Source organism: Misgurnus anguillicaudatus, chromosome 18, assembly GCF_027580225.2.
Source record: "Misgurnus anguillicaudatus chromosome 18, ASM2758022v2, whole genome shotgun sequence".
Classification (NCBI taxonomy): domain Eukaryota; kingdom Metazoa; phylum Chordata; class Actinopteri; order Cypriniformes; family Cobitidae; genus Misgurnus; species Misgurnus anguillicaudatus.
The window spans coordinates 12,674,108-12,686,371 of NC_073354.2; the positions used below are offsets into that span (position 1 = coordinate 12,674,108).

At 40.2% G+C, this 12,264-nt stretch overlaps 1 protein-coding gene across 1 annotated transcript in view; it reads left to right on the forward strand.

The window, feature by feature from the left end:
- Window positions 1–12,264, forward strand: part of dab1a (DAB adaptor protein 1a) — a 521,576-nt gene that overhangs the window by 305,536 nt on the left and 203,776 nt on the right. The window contains 1 exon segment of the mRNA XM_073855881.1: window positions 6,285–6,341. The gene's annotated coding sequence lies outside the window, so the exon portion shown is untranslated.

The window sequence follows — 12,264 nt, forward strand, 5'->3', positions numbered from 1 at the left end:
CCAGATGTGTTCTTGATAACGAGGATACATCAAGTGTATACTTGCGCACTGAAATAGGCTGTTTCTCAATTCCAAGAACGTAAAGAACGGACTTGCGTTCTCGTGGAGATCGGTATTGCCTGACTACCTTGGAACAACAAACTCAGAAGGTCGCGAGAACACAGAACGCACTTGTGAGAATTGAGATGTGTGCGATCTTCTTGTTGGTCACCTGACCTCCGCCATTGGTTTTGCCCCAATGACTTCTTAGGCGTAAAGCGATTTCAGCGGGCAGGTCTGCACTCGATGCATCCTCGCTATCAAGTACACATCCAGGTATTTTCATGCGTCCTCTGTACTTGCGTTCTGGAGAATTGGAATTGAACTTTGACGGTTAATGATGACGTAGAGCGAGGACACAAGAATGCAAGATCGCTGAAGAATGCATATTGAGAAACAGCCATAGCTTTACGCTCCAAAAGTCATTGTGGCAAAGCAATGGCAGAGGTCAGGTGACCAACAGGAAGATCACACAAATCTCAATCCTCACAAGTGCACACAAGTTTCGCACGACCTTTTGAGTTCGTTCTTCCAAGGTCGCCTGGCAAGACCGATCTCCACGAGAACGCAAGTCCATTCTTTGTGCTCTTGGAATTGAGAAACAGCCTTTGTTTTGGAACCTGGTGCATTTTCTCCCTTGGTTCGGGTTCGATAATTCGTTTAGGAATAAGTGAACACGGCAATCATGCTCGGATCCGAATCAAAACCCCTGCCCGATTGCAAACGAAATCTGGAGCGGTTCGGTCCCAATGGACAAACATGGTAAGAATGTTGCCCCACCTAAGTTTTGATTACTCCTCAAAATAATGAAGTAAGATAACCGCAGTTACCAAAAATACCAAACAATAATCAGGCAAGGCTGCTGTCTGTCAATGACTTTGAGTGGCATCACAGAAAATAAACAGATGCACCTTGACCAATTAAAGAGGAGTTTACTCGCATGTGACTTTTGAGTGTTAACAAATGTGTACAAAGTCTGGTTTGTTATATATTGCCTTGTGAATTCAAAAAGCAAAAAAATCTAAATATTGAATAAATTGCTCTTAAAATTGTTCAGATGAAGTCCCCAGTAACACGTATTACTAATGATATATAGCAATATGGCTATTGCTATAAATATACCTGTGCTACTTTTGACCGGGGGGTCACATTTAGTGAGCCTATTTGGACTATTTATCATTGGTTACATAATAAACATGTAAAACCTTTAAAAATTTAATACTTTTCTATACTGTACAGATTAATACATGATGATCACTGGGTATCAAATTCGGTATCAATTTTATTTAGATTAAATAATGACCCTGCACAATTAAGAAAAACTGTACCACTAAACTAATACCTGCTGTATGTTTAGAACAACTAAAGTGTTTTTATCCCTGTGGTATAATCTAATTGAATGCACTAATTAAGCTCTAAAATAAAAAAATTAGGTGCGTTGCCCTTTTAAATAGTTATTTATAATCTAAAAGAAGCATTGCGTGTTCTTATAATAACACAATATCGCTCAAATGATTAAGCTGCATTCAGTGCGCAGTGTTTTGCCCAGCTAATGGCTGTGGCCCGGAGAAATTAACCTATATTTGTTAGCCATAACCCTCGTTCGCTTCATTGTCACAATTGTATTTACTCATTAGATCAGACTAAGAAACAATGCTGAGGAGTTGGTTAGAGATCGAACAGCTTGCGTTCTGTTTCTTTGACCCACTTCTCTTCTCCTCATTACTCCTCCCTCTCTGTGTTTTTTCTCTTCTTTGTCTCTGTTCTCACTCTGATGGTTAATGAGTGAACATCATGGTTTCATGATTAATTTCACATGACTCGGTGTCGTGACGAAAAGGTCATTTCTTTCTTTTCTCTGGCTGTTTCTTCTTTAAACGTCACATTGAGGTTTGAATTGTCTGGTTTCCATCCACGCGAGAATCTGTTTATAATGCTTCACAGCAGCAAATGAAAACAGTGGTTGCATAGGTGCTCGACCTGATTTTGGTAGGTAACAGATGTCCTCAGGGCAACATATTGTGTTGACCCAAGAACAAAATTTTTGTCAGTAAAACCTAAACCCACCCCAATCCCCAACCCTAACTGAACCCTAAAATCTGAGAGAAATTATACGTTAAAAACAACGGTCTAGAAGCTAATCCTGGTTGTAAGTTTAACTATCGAAACTGGTTGATTTAAATGATGTCCCAGGGTCAACATAATGTTGCCCCGAGGACATCAACCACTTGGCAAAATCAGAAGAGCCTGGGATAAGTCATACATTCTCCATTCTTTATATGTATAGTGCTTAAAGTCGGCATGAAACGGAAGTAGTGATTGTCTTTTTTTTCTGCACCCAGGGAAAACACAGACGACTTCCGGCAAATTTAGATTTGCTCTGCAAGTAGTCTGGCATTCAAGCCCATTTCTAATGACAAGAAATCGTGGCACCAATCAGAAACATTGGGGCGGGCTTTACACGATGACGACAGTGCAGCGTCGGTGAATCAGATTTTGTACATTACAAAGATGGATGCCGCCGTGAAACATCACTCGTTCGAATCAGCTACCGCGTCTGTTTTAAGCGATTTAAACTTTTCCTTTTCATTAAAACCCGAGCAAAGAACACACGAAGCCTTTATATCTAAAAAAAGATGTTATCGCTGTCTTACCGACTGGATCCGGCAAAAGTCTGATATAGCTCTGCATACGTCATCTTCATCAATGTGATTGGTTTTGGTCTATCCAATTGGATACAGAGGCATTTGAGAGACGTCCGTTGCAGGGTGACGCCCCTTTGGAAATGATTTGTCTATGAAGCTTAGCCAGACCATAACTCAGTTGCTACTGAGAATGGTCTGGTTTTAACCAGGCTACTTTTCCTGTATATCCAACACTATCTCACGAGAATTCGTACATATTTTACGAGTTGGCAAATTCGTTTCAATTCATACGACCACATTCGTAACTTTTGGTACAATTTACCTTATCCCCTGTGACGTTGGGGTTAGGTGCACGTTAGGAGCGGGGTTAGGGGTTCAGTTTCGGTTTCATTGTTGTTGTTTATCATGAGAATCGTAAGATTTTGCACGATTACCTTCGTATGAATTGATACGAATAGGCCAACTCGTATAATATGAACGATTTCAGGCTGGTATATCTGAGTAAAACGGCTTATGAAATGAGAATAAAATGTGGGGCAGGACTTGATTTTGTCCACCGAGAACTGATTGAATCGTTGAAAGTTAAGCTGCATGCTGATGCATTCCTCATGACAGGAAGTAAAGAAAGGTTGTTTCAAGGAGGGAAAGGAGATTAGCGTTTTTGATTAAGATTATGGGGACAAATTAATTTTAATAAAAATAAAGTCCACATATAAATAATTTATAATAAACACTATGATTGTGACATATGTGTGGACAAAGGCAGGCAGAAGCAGCGGATCCATATGCAAGTGACTTTTAATGATAACATAAAGCGATACAAAATAATACTAAAAGTGTAAAACTGAAACAAACACAAAAGCAAACCTGAACCACATACATCCATTCAACGACTGATACAAGACAACTGATACACTGGGCTTATATAGATGGTTTCAGCAGTAACAACATAAACACGCAGCTTTCGTGGTCATCACGTAACTTCCGGTAAACTCTGCGAAGAACAAATATCAACAAAGTCCTTTTAAAGTAATTTATTTATATAACAAGCTAAATAAACAACACGTAGATTACATAGGAAAGCAAAACATTTGTTATTTTCGATGAGGTATTTGTTTAAGAGTTCAGTTTCAGCAACTAGTCAGGGCTGCGTTCCCGAAACCTTCTTAGCTCTACGTCATTCTTAAGTTGTACCTTAAGCTGTACCTTATCGTTAATACGTGTTTCCCGAAACGTTCTTAGTTACGTATCCCTTCTGTAAGTCATACTTTCGGAAGGTTGGTCTGAAGCACTCTTAGCTATACCTTATCCCACTTGACTCCACTAGGGGCCATCACTGTGATAAAAGCTTAGATTGCAGTCTATATAACTAAATATTTGTAAAAAATAAAAAAAAGTTGCAATACACTCCTTGTTCAATTAGGCAAATATTTTTATATTTAAAGAATAAAACATTAACATAATTAGACATAATTACACTGATGGTTGTTAGAATTTTAATCATGTTTCCGAAATGAACATCAGCTTCGAGCTATTAAATGCTACAGACTTAAGAAACTATTTAAAAAATATATTTTGGGTGGAGGAGTTGGTGAAACTATGGCAGTTATACAGCGAATTTCACTATTTCATTTGTGCATTTCATATCCGTTAAATCTTTAGTTTACCGGCTATTTTAGCTGCAAAAAATAAATAAAAATCAAGTAAAAAATCGCACTCCACGGGAGCACATTCATCCTAAATCATAATTGTTGATTTTCCTAAATATTATTATTGATGTTGATTCGACTTTGCATCGAAGTTTTTTTAATGTTTTATAATTTTGAGGCAACTGCATGCCATATTCTTTATAAACATTCAAAAGAAACTGCTCCACTTGATTACTGCTTGTATAGTCTCCTAAGGTCAACAAAATTTCCACATTAAAACTAATCAAAGCTAAAATCTAATGCAATCATAATATATATTTATATATAATATAATATATATTTTTATGTTATATTTAACAGGAGCGGCTCCAGAAATGCGTCTTATCCGCATTGTAACCACGCTTGCGCATCCAGTGTCCAAGCACAATAAACGTGTGAACTAATGAACGACAGTTTGTTTATATATATATTTTAATTTTAATGCACATCCAAGCAGGTGACTTTCACGACCCACCTTATTCCCCTGTGCAGCGCTGGGAACCCCTAATATAAAGTATCCTTTAAAGTGAAGGAATAGCGGATGCATTGGAGCAGTTTATGCATGATACGTTTGGAAATGAATTGCGGGTTTTGCACGGGTTTGATATATAATAAAAGGTTGAATTTAGTTGTTTGCAATATTCCTAATAAATGTAACTTGAACTATTTCTGAAATATTTCTTTAATAAAGAACACTGCTATCTCATAACGCAGCGAAACCTATTACATAAAGTGAACAATTGATTGTCGAGCAATCGATATCAACCTATTCAGCACCATCTCCATGGACAGCACCTGGTAACGTCGTACGTAAGAAGGAATACCTTAAGAAACCCGCTAAGGTACAGTTCGGGAAACACGCCTGGAAAAGGTATACCTGTAGTTAAGATTTAACTTAAGAGTCTTCGTAGCGCGCTAAGAGACAACGTTATCGGGAAACGCAGCCCAGACCATTAAACAAACAGAAACCGGAAGTAAAGTTCGGACCAGACGCTTATCACGTCACCGCACGTGCACCCGATGAAACGATCTATACACTAAAGGGGTAACAAGGAAACAAGACACACCTGGGGAACAATCAGCACACAGACCAAATAAACAAAAGAACTACAAAGAACTACAGAAATGGAAGACAAAGACCAAACTTCAAAATAAGGGCACAGGACAGAGGAACATAAGACATGACTGTGATTATTATATACAATATTACATATATTAAAAAAATAATTATTTTAATTTCATGACGACTTTAACATATTTTTAAGACCACCGCCCAATGTAAGGTTTGTGCCACAGTGCCCTAAACCCAAAATATTTTTTTTAGGTTTCTGTAATGGTTAATCCATTAGTATGTGTATGATAAAAATAATTGTTGTATAGTAGTAATCCATTAATTTTCAAATGTACTGTTTTACAAGAAAATGCAGAAAAATAGTAAATCATATTATTCAAATTTATTATTGAGATGCCCAATTACACTTATTTACTTGCATTCCTTAATAGTATTTTTTATAACGGTTTAATACCCTTGAGAGCTTTGACATTGAATTTGGGTATAAAAGAGCAAATTTAATTTGACACTTCTCACTCCTGTTCAAAATTCAATGTCGAGTACTCTCTAAAAACAGGGCAAATAGACAGTTGGTTTAATACATTTGTTATGCACTTAGATAGACAGGGGGTTTCTTATGGACAGGTGATGTCTACAATTGCCGTTTCCTCTTTAATGTCCCCTCTTCTTCACCATACCTCCCGACTTGACACATGGCTCTTGGCTTAATGAAGATCTTGCACCAGCATATGGGTGTGATGAGGGCTGGAATAGGCTTTCATAAAAGACCGCCATAGATGTTCCTGTGTATTAACACTGCTGTCATATTACATTGCTTGTTATTCTCTTTGTTACATGCAGGTGTTTTACCCACCACTGTTGAGCTTTATTATGGAAACCAGATGTGGAGAGGCCGTGGTGAGTACTGTATTCTTAAATACTCATATTTTGTCAGTAACTGGCCATTGACTCTGTCCCTGTTAGCCCAAAAAAGCAGTCTGATGGGAAATATTTAAGTTGGCTCCTGAAATATAAATGTAACCAAGTTTATCTTTAAAAAAGTATAACTTGTACTGTACTGTATTGTACAGCATTACTCCAACACTGCAAATCTGAATCATCTGAATTTAAAATGCTCCATTAAATTGTGCATCTAGATATTTTCTTCCCAGTTATAGCCCTCTTTTTCATCATCTGATCATTGTTTGATGAATTACCATCGTGATCATTAGAAAATGTACTCAGACATCTCTTTTGAATAAAATTCTGTTTAACGCCTGCTGTGTGAAAGCAAAACATTTATTTTAGCAAACAAACAGCAGATACAGTAGCAGAGTTTTGTAAATGAGAGCAAATTTATAATGTATAATTTACATATAAAGGAATGACAGCCACTCAGCACTATTTCAGTCCTTTCAGCGCCTGATTTTCCTTCAATTCTGCACGCGAAGGTGTTTTAGCTGTTCAATGGTTTCACCGCTGAATTTTTACAGTCTTGTGCAATGTTATTTTATTTGCACTCGCTTGAGTCCCTGTGTGCTTTGTCTACTTTGCATGCGCATTTTCAGTTTTCCATTCAGACTTCATGCAGTCTATTTGTTCTGTATTACACATGCCAAATAAAACTGAATGTAATTTAGAGTAAGATGACACCTGGCACCTTCATATGTTTGAAAATGCAAAGAAAATGTTTGCTCAGTGCCATTGCAGTTTGTCTTAGAAGCTATTTCTGGATGGGTCCTCTAGTGATGCTGAGTAACTGACCTCTGACTGGCTCATCATGAGGTCAAGTGATCTAAACGTTTGTTTCTTCACACGGAGAACACTTTGTCTCTTGCTTTCATGTCACTGCACTTACAGTACGGTGTAATAGTTGCCTATGCTGTGGCCCGTGATATGCTTGTTTGAATTGAGCCTTCAAAGAGGCTTTTGTGCTTCTGTAAAGTCTTAAGGGGAAAAAAACTTTGATTTTCATGAGAATTTACATTTGCAGTTTATTTTACAGTACTTGCACTTACATTATACCTACCCAACAAAATACTGGTAACTGCTTAAATAACATTAAATTGGCAAATTACTTTATCCAAAGCGATTCACTGTGCATTCAAGGTATACATTTTTATTGTAATGTGTGCTCCCTAGGAATCAAACCTACAATATTTGCTTTGTTAATGCCATGCTCTCCACTGGGATGTCACAGAAACTGAGATGTCACTGAGGGGGTACATGTTTGTGCCTTTGTGATACCAGTATGCACCTCTAAGGTACCAATGTGTATACCTTTAAGGTATCAATATGCACCAGCTACAGAAGTCTACTTTTTAAAAAGGTACCGCCGCAATGACAAATTTTGTACCTTTATGTACCTTTTTTTCTGATAGTGTACCAGTTGAGCTAAAGGAATGTTATTAAGGTTAAGGTTAGGTTTAGGGCTGTTACCTATTAATTACATAGTTAAATGGCTACGTGTAACATGACTGTATAATAAAATGCTACCAAATGTACATATTTTGACCAGAGTGACTAACGTAAGGTCACTATGGTGACCTGCGCTGATTGGTCCATTTAAAAAAAAAATCCAGATAATTTTCTCACCACCATGTCTTCCAAAATGTTGATGTCTTTCTTTGTTCAGTCGAGAAGATATTATGTTTTTTAAGAAAAACATTCCAGGATTTTTTTCATTTTAATGGACTTTAATGGACCCCAACACCTAACAGTTTTAATGCAGTTTAAAATTGCAGTTTCAAACAGGGCCGCTGGAAGTCAGTTTGAACAGAGGGGGTGCTGTGAATTTTTTTTTTACACAAAACTATGAGCCTATAGGCCGATTTAAAATACATTTTAAAAATAAATACATTGAGTTTCACTATTGTGATACACTTCAGTGCACACACCCAGGGTCTGAAACACACAGACATCATCAGTTCTCAGATAAATATATGCGCTATATAAAGCAGAAATAGCCTACTTTTAAAGGCGGAGTCCACGATGTTTGAAAAACGCGTTGGAAAAGGAGACGGGCCGACTACCAAAACACACTTATAGCCAATCAAATCAAATCAAATGCTGGTTTGCGTATGTGTGGGGCGGGTCTATCAACAGAAGGTCCAGATTCTATTGGGGTAGGGGCGTGTTTGTTTAGGTGATTTCAAATATCAACATTGGCTTTCAAACATCATGGACTCCGCCTTTAATAATCCCAGAGGGAATTACTTTCGTAACTTTAGATATACATACATCATATTTACATACAACATATAATATTATAACAACATTTAATACGAATTAAACTTCACAATTTTCAATGTCCGTGCGGACGAACATATTTTACTTTCGTTTTTAAGTTAGGATCACACGTCAATTAACAGTGGTAAAATATTCTCACAGTAACATACTATTTTTTATAGATCTTTTGTTTTTACTAAAAACTGTACTATTACTGTCTGTTTTGAAACTTAAAAATAATTCATAAATAATAAAATGGGTTTAATTCTGATATTGTATACTTTTATAAAGAAATAAATGGTGTATAATTACATTTTATGAATAAATTAAGCTTTTGGTGTTTCCTTTTTGTACATTACATTAATCCCTCACTAACGGACTATCTTAAAAACTGAATAATATTCTTTTACATTTTAATCCTTTAATTATTAATATTTAAAAGCGTTTTTGTGCTGCTGCGCATCCATGTATGGAATAAGCAAACCCACGTTGTCATCCCTCTCGCCAATAGGGGGTGCTGGAGCACCTGCAGCACCCCCACTTCCCGCGGCCATGGTTTCAAAGCACTCTAAACAATCCCAAATGGGTCCATAAGGGTCTTATTTAGCAAAACGATTGTCATTTTTGGCAAGAAAAATTAAAAATATGCACTTTTAAACCACAACTTCTCATCATCCTCTGGTCATGTGACGCGCCAGCGCGACCTCAAGTAATATGTCATCACGTCAAGAGGTCACGGATGACGTATCGAAACTACGCCCCAGTGTTTACAAGTGTGGAGAAAGAGGACCGTTCTGACGTTGTTGTATGTGGAATGATACTAATTAATGTCTATGTGTCAGTTTATTGTTTAAATGGTCCGCAAATGTGCATTTCATATATGTAACACGTGACCTTTCCACGGCATTACGCAATTACCTGAGGTCGCGCTGGCTCATCACACAGCCGTAGAATGAAGAGAAGTTGTGGTTTAAAAGTGCATATTTTTTATTTTTCTTGCCAAAAATGACAATCGTTTCGCTAGATAAGACCCTTATGCCTCGCTTGAGATCGTTTAGAGTCCTTTGAAGCTGCGTTGAAACTGCAATTTTAAACTTCATTAAAAACTGTTAAGTATTGGGGTAAAATTAAAGTCCATTAAAATGAGAAAAATCCTGGAATGTTTTCCTCAAAAAACTGTAACGGGTGCTTTAATGAAAGCATAGAAGAGGGTGAATCCATTTGCGAAAAGGTTTTATTAGAAAAATCCCAAAAAGGGCCAGCAAACATATCCAGTAAGGGTGATCCAAAAACGTAATCCAAAACAGGCACTAGGTCAAGGCAGGCAGAGTCACAATCAAAATCCAAATATACAGGCACGGGTCAAACACAGGCAGATACACAGGCAGAATACAAATAACAGAATACAGGAAAACAGATTACAAGGAAACGGGGTGGTTGGGCTAAGCATTAATCAGCAGCTAACAGGTGAACAGGAAGTGACTTATATACAGACAGACAGGAAGTGTGAACTGTGACATGGCATGATGAATATCAAAATAAAAGTCAGAACAGAGCAGGGTATCAAAATAAAAGTCCAAAATACACAGAACACAAGTAAACACAGAACAAAACCATTACAGAACCCCCCCTCTAAAGGGCGACTCCCGGAGCCCAACAAACAAAATATACAGTCCAATAGAGGGTGGGGGGGCGGGCCAGGACCTCTTGGCGAAGGCAGGGCAGTTCAGGAGAGGTCCTGGGTCATATGGCCAGGATGGTCCAAGAACATGAGGCAGATGCGGGCCTGGGTCATGGGGCAGATGCGGGCCTGGGTCATGGGGCAGATGTGGGCCTGGGTCATGGGGCAGATGCGGGCCTGGGTCATGGGGCAGGCTAGGACCTGGGTCATGGGGCAGGCTAGGACCTGGGTCATGGGGCAGGCTAGGACCTGGGTCATGGGGCAGGCTAGGACCTGGGTCATGGGGCAGGCTAGGACCTGGGTCATGGGGCAGGCTAGGACCTGGGTCATGGGGCAGGCTAGGACCTGGGTCATGGGGCAGGCTAGGACCTGGGTCATGGGGCAGGCTAGGACCTGGGTCATGGGGCAGGCTAGGACCTGGGTCATGGGGCAGGAATAGACCTGGAACACAGGGAGAGGAAGGGTCCGAGCACACTTCGGCCTCCGCCTTGGTGTCCTCTGCCTCCTCCCTGTGTCCGGGTACTACCCCCCCCAAAAAAAAACTTGGGAAAGCTCCCAAAGCCCAGGGTGGCGATGTCCCAGGTGGTGGACCAGATGAATCAGAATAGTCAGTTGAGCCAGGTGAATCAGACAAGACAGGTGAATCAGGCAGGACAGACGAATCATGTGAATCAGACGGGACAGGTGAATCGGGCAGGACAGACGAATCAGATGAGTCGGGCAGGACAGACGAATCAGATGAGTCGGGCAGGACAGACGGATCAGATGAGTCGGGCAGGACAGACGAATCAGATGAGTCGGGCAGGACAGACGGATCAGATGAGTCGGGCAGGACAGACGGATCAGATGAGTCGGGCAGGACAGACGGATCAGATGAGACGGGCAGATCAGACGAATCAGATGAGACGGGCAGATCAGATGAGACGGGCAGATCAGATGAGACGGGCAGATCAGATGAGACGGGCAGATCAGATGAGACGGGCAGATCAGATGAGACGGGCAGATCAGATGAGACGGGCAGATCAGATGAGACGGGCAGATCAGATGAGACGGGCATATCAGATGATAAGGGCAGATCCGATGAGACGGGCAGATCAGATGAGACGGGCAGATCAGATGAGACGGGCGGATCAGATGATTCCGATGGTTCAGATACAGAGCCTGGAGGAACACAGGGGACAAACGAGCAGAAGGCAGACCAAACGCACCACAGGGCCATGGCAAATTCAGAAAGTATACAGTCACTGAGACATACCTCTGTGGTGGTCGATTCGGGCATGGCGGCCATCTTGATGTCAGGTGCTGGGTGACTAAAAGCCCTCGTGAGTACAGGTGTGGTGGTGATGGTGGCCCTCTGAATCACAGGTGCAGGAATGATGGTCGCTCTCATGAAAACAGGTGCAGAGACAGGCAGGATGGCGGCCATTTTAGGGACAGGCAGGGTGGCGGCCATTTTGGGAGCAGGCATGGTGGCGGCCATTTTCTCAAACCCAGGTGCAGAAACAGGCATGATGTGGCTAGGCGTGTCGTGAATATTCACTGGAGGTGCATCCCCAACACCCACAGTGAATGGTGAACCACACAACAACAGAGCGTGATCGATATATTGTTCTAATGTCCAGTGTGGTGTATGGAGTGGCATGGAACGGGCAATGTCGCGATTTAATCCACAGTAAAAAATGTCCTTCAAAAATGAATCTTTAAAGTTCACCAGACCAGATAGTTCACAGAACTTCTCAACAAAATCCTCAATAGATCTGTTACCTTGGCGAAGACCCACAAGACGATCCGCTGGAGTCATGTTGCTGGTGGGAAATTTCCAACCTCCGCTGGATTCCGGTTTGGGCTGATTAATCTGTAACGGGTGCTTTAATGAAAGCATAGAAGAGGGTGAATCCATTTGCGAAAAGGTTTTATTAGAAAAATCCCAAA